Source organism: Gigantopelta aegis, chromosome 12, assembly GCF_016097555.1.
Source record: "Gigantopelta aegis isolate Gae_Host chromosome 12, Gae_host_genome, whole genome shotgun sequence".
Lineage (NCBI taxonomy): Eukaryota > Metazoa > Mollusca > Gastropoda > Neomphalida > Peltospiridae > Gigantopelta > Gigantopelta aegis.
This window is the reverse complement of record NC_054710.1, coordinates 27,219,392-27,229,391: the sequence shown is the minus strand read 5'-3', so window position 1 is coordinate 27,229,391 and position 10,000 is coordinate 27,219,392. Positions and strand designations below refer to the sequence as shown.

The following is a 10,000-nucleotide window of genomic DNA, read 5'->3' as shown; positions in this document are numbered from 1 at the left end:
TTAATATGTAAAACAAAAGGCTCACAAGTGTGGGGCACGTGCCCCCCCCCCCCGGCCCCCCTGTTCCCACGGGCCTGTAGTAGTGGTAGTAGTGGTAGTGATGGTAGTGGTAGTGGTAGTGGGAGTGGTAGTAGTAGTAATAGCAGTAGTAGTATTGGTATTATTATTTTTGTCATTATCATTATTAGTATTAGAAGTAGTAGTAAAAAAAAAGAAGTCTGTGAAATATACGAACTTCCTGTTATAAACCTCAATATGTACTACCCAAGCTGTCTTGGCTTGTGTGTGGCGTTTTAAAGTTACAGTCTCTCGTTACCATACCATGTACAAATATGAAATACAAGCTCAAATGCACTTTTAAAAAACTCGTGTGTGTTCGCTATGAACGGATATCGTCAAAAGTATATGCTTGATTCGTCGCCTGTGCCGCGATAGCTCGGCAAAGCACAAACGACAGCCTGTTGTCAGTTTCAGTTAAAGCCGCACACCCTAGTTCCATCCAGCGAAAATAAATTATAATTTGGTTAATCTACAAACCTATAACACACTTAGATCACGTTTTTATCAAATGGAGTGAAAAAGCAGGTTTTATATTGATAAATACCATGATAATCCCCATGTCCCAATTGCTTGAAATAATTTTGAAAGTTAGTATTCTGATGTCACCGGTAGATGTCGCTCGAAGCACAACAATGCCTACGTCACGACAAATTTCACAGACTTGGGGTGCGTTTCTTTCACCTCTCCTGGACATGTTCCAACTGTTCTGTCCTGGTTGTATCCCCTCTCCAGATATCGTAAGACTTAGCAAAATTATTGGTTTTAAGGGTTTGTAACGTTTTGTATTGAGACACTTACTTGTCTGAACTTTATTGTTACTGAAAATGTTCACGAACTGTGAAGAAAAATCTCACAAATGAACAACAACAAATCGGATGTTGATTGCGCGAACCGTGCACGTGAAAACAAACCGAACCAAAATGATAACGGTCACGTGGTATACCAGTCTGTGACATTGAAATGGAAATATCCCCTCTAAAAATAGATTAGACCTTGTCTGCTCAACGATTTTTTCTCAGAGGCCCGTGCCATTTTATGAAATACGAAAAATGCATTTTGTGGTATTACAAAAACCAGGATTACCAAAAAACACTTCAGGTGAATGGAAATGTATATTCTAAATAATAAATGGTAAGTAAAGTGCAATTTTATTTGTGAAAAAAATGGGTTTAATAGCGAAAACCAACGCCGTAATGGTTAACAACTAGCCGTAACTAGGGTGTGTCCCTTTAACACGTGCGTTTGCCGATTTCAAATTGTAGGGTTCGTCTCAAAAAATTAAAAGAGAAATCTTGCGCTGTACAAAGAACGTTCGGTTGAGGATACGGTACTAGAGTCTTTAGTTAAAACCGGCTTGATCTTGACAACGTATTATCGACAGTCGTACCTTCCTATTTCAGAATTGATATTTTATAAAGTGTTAGTAGAACTTTCAAAGTTTAGTTTGTATACTAGTAACACATTAATCATGTATATATTTTTAAAATAAAATATACTAAAGTAGACAATGAACGTTTTCACTTCTTAATTTTACGTGTTAAAATCGATAAATTCAAATCAATATTATTTCGTTTGGAAAGGGTAAAGTTGGGGGGGGGGGGTTGTTTAACGACATCAAAGATAAAGCATATTGATTTAATAATAATTTTGAATTTAAAATACACAATACAAAGAAAAACGATTCGGGAAATTTTATTATTGTTGATATAACTATCGAAGGAGAAAGAATAACACTTGTAAACTTATATGGGCCAAATGTAGATGACACTATTTTTTTTCAAAATATTATAAATTATGTTGAAGAATTTCAGAATGAAAAATATATAATATGTGGAGATTTCAATTTAGTTTTAAACCAATAAGAACTATAAACATGTTAACCATCCAAAAGCGAAAAAAAACAACTTTTGGAACTTATAGAAATACTTGATATCAAGGACCCATTTAGAGAATTGCACCCGAATTTAAAACGATATGCGTGGAGGAAAAAAACACCAGTTAAACAAGCTCAATTAGATTATTTCCTAATATCTAATAACTTAATATGTTTGGTTGAAAAGGTAGATATTGACCATGCAAGCGTCGTTTTGACGTTAAATTTAAATACAATAAAGAAAGGCAGAGGACTTTGGAAATTTAACAATTCATTGTTAACAGATAGAGAATATGTAAACCTTGTGAAAGAAACAATCAATAAAGTAAAACGTCAATATGCTGTACCTGTTTATGATTTAAACAATTTAAACACTGTTCCCAATGACGAATTACAATTTGTTATAAACAGTCAACTTTGTTTTAGAAATACTACTCATGGAAATAAGGGGGAAAACTATAGCATTTTCTGTTTACAAAACGAAAAAGAGAAATGAATTAGAAAAAAAATATGTGATGAAATAAAAACACTTGAGAGAAATGAAAATATATCCAATGTTGAAATAATTGAGAAAAAAATGCATTACTAGAACTCAGAAAACAAAAACTTAAAGGTCATTATATAAGATCAAGATCCAAATGGATTGAAGAAGGTGAAAATCCATCAAAATATTTTTGTAATTTGGAATCTAGAAATTTCTATAGTAAATTGATATCAAAATTAAAATTGGACAATGGAAGAGAAGTTAAAGATCAAGAAGAAATTTTAAAAGAAACTAAGTATTTTTATTAAAATCTATATTCCGCATCAACTAGACAAAATGACGATGACATTTTTGAAATGGTGTCTCACTTTAAATTCGATACATTAACAGATGAGGAAGCTGAGGAGCTAGAGGGAGAAATAAAATATTCGGAAGGACTTAACTATCTCAAAAATATGAAAAATTAAAAAAGCCTTGGCTCGGATGGATTTACAACTGAATTCTTCACATTTTTCTGGTGTGATATTAGACAGCTTATTGTTCGATCCATTAATTATAGTTATGCTATTAAAGAGATGTCTGAGATACAAATATTAGGTATAATTACATGCATTCCAAAACCAAATAAACCCAAAGAGTTTTTAAAGAACTGGCGACCTATAACACTTCTAAACTGCACCTACAAAATGGCCCCTGGGTGTATTGCAAATAGAATAAAAAAAGTTCTTGATAAAATAATAGAGAAAGACCAAATGGATTTATTAAGGGTAGATATATAGGAGAAATACGATATTATGTTTTACACTGAAATGAATGACATTCCAGGGTTACTACTTCTAATTGATTTTGAAAAGCTTTCGATTCGATATCATGGTCCCTTATATATAAAACACTAGATATTGTTAATTTTAAAAATCTATTAAAAACTGGATTAAAACGCTTTATAATAACTCTAGATCAAGTGTAATACAAAACGTTAGATTAGAAAGAGGGTGTAGGTAAGGTGATCCTCTGTCCCCGTATATATTTATTTTATGTGCCGAAATCCTTGGCATCATTGTTAGAAATTCACTTAATATTAAGGGTATTACCATTGATGGAGAATAATATTTAATATTACAATATGCAGACGATACAAGTTTTATTCTCGATGGTAGTCCAGAATCCCTACACAGTACATTTACAATTTTAGATTATTATGAACAAGTATCAGGGCTAAAAATAAATTATACCAAATCAAAGGCGATATGGATAGGAAATAAAATATATTCGAAGGAGGTCCAAATGGAAACTAGAATGGGGTGCAGAACAATTTACTTTACTTGGAATTACATTTTCAGTGAATTTATATAAAAAATTATTGAACTAAACTACGATTAAAAAATCATGGAAATACAAAAGTTAATAAAAAATATGGTCTACTAGAAGACTAACCGTATTAGGAAGAAGAACAGTTTTAAAATATTTAATAATGCCCAAACTAACCCATTTATTTATAGCAAAAAAACTTTGGTATTTTTTATAAGTGATCTATTAAATGAATTAGGAAATTTTATGGTGTATGAAGAATTCATACAAAACTATCAAATAACTACAAACTTTTTGCAATATGCTTTATTAATAAATACTGTTAAATATTTTATATATAACTCACACGACCTAACCGACGACACCTTTATTATGTTAAAACATCCAATTAACCCTTTTAAACTAAATATTTTGTTAAAAGATAAATGTGGCTGCAAATATATGTACAATATACTAAACACCCAAACAGTAACTCCAAAAGCACAAATAAAAGATGCCAATGAAGGGTTTGTATGTGATCTACAGAAATGGGAAATGTATTATGTTATACCTTTTCAAAACGTAAAAGATACGACTTTATCCTGGTTTCAATATAGAATTTTCTATAGAATCCTGGCAACTAATAAATTTTTACACATGATCCATTATATAAATTCTAATATTTGCAACTTTTGTAATAATTATCCAGAAATCTTGCAACATTTATTTTCCAAATGTGATAAGGTTCATAATATATGGAAAAATGGAAAAGCATGGATACTATCTAAAACAGGAATTGAAATTAATTTCAGCAAAGATATTGTTTTATTTGGTATGATTAATAACAAAAACAGTTATTTTGTAAATTGGTTAACAATTAACGTCAAATATTATATTTATAGTATGAAAGTACAGAAAAAAAAGTTACATTTTAACAGCGTTAAAGACATTACAAACAAAATTTGATATAGAAAAATATATTCTTTTTAAAATTGTAACTATGAATTATTTATTGAACAATGGACCCCCTGGCTTGACCTTTATAATTAAAGTATTTATAATAAATATCAATGAGTGAATTTTTTAAATATATATATACATGTATATATAAACACAGCTTGCTTGGAAATACAGATACAGTACAAATTATATTCCTTTTATCTAGATTCTTCCATTCCTCTTTCCTTTTCCTTATAATCCTTCCTCCTTTTGTTTTCTTTCCTTCTTCTTCTCCTCATTTTCATGTCGAACTCGGAGAATTTAACTTCCCATATTATAGATATTCAACAATATTGTATTATGTTAATAATATATATATCAAGATATTATTATTACTCTTTCAAAAAAAAACCCCACCTCTGTCCTGGACAGAGAGCCCAGATAGCTAATGTGTGTGCCCAGGTCAGCGTGCTTGAATCGGATATAAGTATAAAAATAAGTTGAAATGAAAGAACTAATATTTCTTTCAAATAAAATTAATTTTGAGCTACAACGAACACCAGTTAATTAGTTTCGGGGGTTTTGTTTAACGACACCACTAAAGCGCATTGATTTATTAATCATCGGCTATTGGATGTCAAACATAATATGGTCATTTCGACACAGTCATAGAGATGAAAACCGCTACATTTTTTCCATTAGTAGCAAGGGGTCTATTATATGCACAGACAGGATAGTACATACCACGGCCTTTGATATACCAGTCGTGGTGCACTGGCTAGAGCGAGAAATAGCCCAATAAGCCCACAGACGGGGATCGACCCTAGACCGCCCTTAGTTACCAATATACACAAATGAAGAGATATTAAAGGGACATTCCTGAGTTTGCTGCATTGTAAGATGTTTCTCTTAAAGGGACATTCCTGAGTTTGCTGCATTGTAAGATGTTTCTCTTAAAGGGACATTCCTGAGTTTGCTGCATTGTAAGATGTTTCACTTAAAGGGACTATCCTGAGTTTGCTGCATTGTAAGATGTTTCTCTTAAAGGGACATTCCTGAGTTTGCTGCATTGTAAGATGTTTCTCTTAAAGGGACATTCCTGAGTTTGCTGCATTGTAAGATGTTTCCGACTAATAAAATATTTCTACGATTAAACTTACATATTAAATATATTTTCTTGTTTAGAATATCAATGTCTGTCTATTCAACGTGTATCTGTTCGTCTTAATATTCGTAAGAAGCCCAAACTGGATTTTGTCTTCAAATAATTTCGTACGTACGATAAAACAATATTTTAGGAAATAAAATGAAATTTAACCTAGTGCAAATATTAGAACGATCACAAACACATTTAATATACAGCCACTGATATTTTATGCATAAAAATATATTTGATATGTAATTACGATCGTTAAAAAGGCTCTGTTAGTCAATAAAATCTTAAAAAGTGAAGCAAACTCAGGAATGTCCCTTTAACGAAAATTAAACGTATATTACCTAATGACGAAAGCTTGCGGGATGTCAAGTAGAAAATGTACTCCAGTAAACAAATGAATATTTTGCTTTTGCTCAACACGACATTACCAAACTATGAGAAACTTAACATTGTGAACTGAACAATTCTACATGCATTGTGTTAACTTTTATTTAACTTCCTTGTTTGTCAATCATGTAGTAGACGTGGCGGAAGTGTGTGGATATTTTTGTTCGTATTGAGGAAGATACTTCAACCTGAGTGTATGTGAGGCGCAGATACCGGTACACTTGACTAACACAAAACACTCCGCACGGGCAGGATGTGTACAACTGCTTTTAGGGGGCCATTCAAATATTACGTAACGCTCAAGGGGATGGGTGGGTGTATGTCCAAACGTTATGCAGCGTCACAGGATGTGTGGAACTGCTTCTAAGGGGTCATTCAAATATTATGTAAATTTGCTCGAGGGGGTCGGTGGGTGTATGTCCAAACGTTATGCAGCGTCATAGGGGATGGGTGGGCGGGTGGGTGTACTGAACATCGTTACGTAACGAATTTTTAAAAATTAGTAAAACATTTTTTTTAATTTAATTTTATTATAATTTTTTTTTTCATAAATGCTCTGACAGCGACAATGTCAGGTCGTAATAGCTAGAGGAACCGGGATTTAGCTCAGTCGGTTGAGTGCTCGCTTGAGGTGCTTGCGTCGCAGGATCGAACCACCTCGGTGGATCCATTCAGCTGATTGGGTTTTTCTCGTTCCAACCAGTGCACTGCAACTGGACAAAAGGCCGTGGTATGTGTTTTCCTCTCTGTGGGGAAAGTGCATATAAAAGATCCCTTGCTGCATTAGGAAAAATGTAGCGGGTTTCCTCTGATGACTACGTGTCAGAATTACCAAATGTTTGACATTCAATAGCCGGTGATTAATTAATCGATGTGCTCCAGTGGTGTCGTTAAACATAACGAACTTCTAATAGCTAGATGTAAACGTAAATAATGATTATAAAGCGAGTTGAAGGAAAGAAATGTTTTATTTAACGACGCACTCAACACATTTTATTTACGGTTATATGGCGTCAGATATATGGTTAAGGACCACACAGATTTTGAGAGGAAACCCGCTGTCGCCACTTCATGGGCTACTCTTTACGATTGGCAGCAAGGGATCTTGTATATGCACCATCCCATAGACAGGACAGCACATACCACGGCCTTTGATGTACCAGTCGTGGTGCACTGGCTGGAGCGCGAAATAAAGCGAGTTGAAATGCGTATAAATTTGCGCTTTCTCAAATTGCAAAACAGAACTGTAATATTTTATTACGTTCATAGCATGGCTTGTTTGTGAATGGGGTACGGGTGTTCTAAACGTTACATAATATTTGGGGGGTGTATGGTCTAGTGTTACGTAATATAGTATTTGAAAAGCCCTTAACGGTGTATACAACCAAATCAAATCCCATAGACGACAATAGTAACATATATATGTGGCTAAAACTCCTACCTGCAGCGTATCAATCGACATAAACGCCACGGATATAAATACTACCACTCCTCACCCTTAAAGTGAATCAGAAAAAATTGGGGGTCAAGCTGCTCATTTCTGAGATAACGGGTAGCGTCTATGACTACCCTAGTTCTGCTCAAAATTCGAGTACTTTTTTTTTACAGGTACCCCATACATGTTTCAAGCACAAGGCTACATGACACAGTGGTACTAGATGAAATAAAATTGCATTTGTTTTTACCCAGATGAAACTATTTCTTTTTACAACACCAACACACTCACTTTATCACCAATCACAGGACTTGTGGTGTTTCACTTCTCTATCAAAAGTTCGGTGCACCTCCAACTTTGGACCCAGCCGGAAGTTATTTGCTTCTAATACTACCTTAAGGTCAATCTACAAATTACCCTAAAGGCGACGCCACACAATACGAGTGCTTAGTACAAGATCTAGATTAGCCACGAAGAACAACAGGGGCATGTTCAGCCAGATCGAGCCTCGGTGGCGCAGTGGTTACGCCATCGGACTACCGGCTGGTAGGTACAGGGTTCGCAGCCCGAGTACTGGCTCCACCCAGAGCGAGTTTTTAAGGGCTCATGGGTAGGTGTAAGGCCACTACACCCTCTTCTCTCTCTCACTAACCATAACCAACGAACCCACTGTCCTGGACAGACAGCCCAGATAGCTGAGGTGTGTGCCCAGGACAGCGTGCTTGAACCATAATTAGACATAATCAGAAAATAAGTTAAATGAAATGAAAATCAATCGAGCAGAAAAAAAACCTCCGCTAGACTGGTTTATTGCGCATCGCGGTAAAACCAAATAGCCACGTCGGGAACCATCCACTATTTCGCGAACGTTAGCGAAAAACGTTAGCGAAACCGTTAGTGACGTCAACCAAATCTAATTAAAATTAGCTCCACTATTACATGTGGATCTAAAGACAGCCAGTGGAGTTCTGCCACCAATCAAAACCTACTGCAGAATCCTGCCAGTGATTTAAAATTAATTTCAAAACATTCCGAATTATCCTGAGTGTATACGAAAGTTGCTGGTTGGTGAATTACGAATGCCTGAAAACATATGTATTTTATAAAATAATAATGTGTATGGTAAAACCCCTGAGACTGATTTAGTGTTTAAATTTGTATAAAAATAAATATTTTTTATGTAAAATTGAAAGACCTGAGAACCCACCCGTACGGTATGGTATGGTCGCTGTACTGCGGCCACTAAAATAGACTCGCCGATATTGTTTAGAATTGTATGCTCCCAAATAACGTTAAAAACGGCGAAGTGTGATGGTCAATATTTAAATTATTATTACAGCGAAATGTTACCTGGACATTGGGATTACGCAGTGTGGTTGTTTTAAACACTGGCGTTTGCAAGTGGTTTTGATTGGTGGGCATGAGCTCCAAATGGCGTCTTAGTCCACATGAATAGTGGAGCTAATTTTAAATTAGATTGGACTCAATTTTGGGGTGTGTAACAAGAGAACCATCACGATTTTTATCGGTTGCTACGTCAATCTGCTATCTCGTATGAAGCCCTCGTGCCGGTGAGTAAACCGCAATGATCTTACAAAGGAGTAGAAACAAGGCCCGGGCCCCGGCTACGTTTCCGGAGTTAAGTTGGGGAACGGCAAACAAAAACATCGCAAGATTAGGGATTTGGGAAAACGAACAAGAAAGACAAGAAAACAAAAAAACAACAACCAACTATCACAACAACACAACAAAGTAAAAAATAAAAAAAAAAAAAATTAAAAAAAACAAAAATCTAAATATCTATACAAAACAACTTATATAAAAAAAATTAAATATACATACTAGATAAGAAAAACATGTATATTAGTCAATTGTCTAAACATTACACAAGGGAGTGAGAAAAGAGGGACCGTTAAAGCCAGGTGGCCACTGATTACAGGTTGCCACATATCATCTAAAAACGGTGTTTACATGTAGGTACTTTAATTAATGGATATGTGCCCACAGTTGATACATATCAACGTTCGAATGTGCCTCCGAAAAATGGTTTAATGGAATGTATGCATTTAACCGTTCCAATAAGTTTGCCTTTTCTTTTCATTTTAATTTTTAATTCCTACTTCGCAGGTATGTATGTAGAAACTACAATTTCAAGTTAACCTACACTGATGTATTCCAGAGTCATACTTTTTTTTGATTCACGGTGAGATGTGGGATGAATGTATATATTCCTGAAGGTTTGAAGATCCGTTATTTGCGCACCTGTCGTGTTGTTAAAATATCCCTTTTATGAACAGTAAACTTTCGTGGCCTAATACAGGTAGTTAGACAGTGCCGCTTTTCAGGGCATTTACATTAAAAACGTTCTGGGAGGGAAAA

The 10,000-nt window shown here is 34.7% G+C and overlaps 1 long non-coding RNA gene across 1 annotated transcript in view; it reads right to left on the bottom strand.

The window, feature by feature from the left end:
- Positions 1–6,227, bottom strand: part of LOC121386379 — a 10,130-nt gene extending 3,903 nt beyond the window's left edge. The window contains exon 1 of the long non-coding RNA XR_005959641.1: positions 6,141–6,227. This is a non-coding gene — a long non-coding RNA (uncharacterized LOC121386379). The remainder of the gene's footprint in view (positions 1–6,140) is intronic.
- Between the last annotated feature and the right edge of the window lie 3,773 nt (positions 6,228–10,000).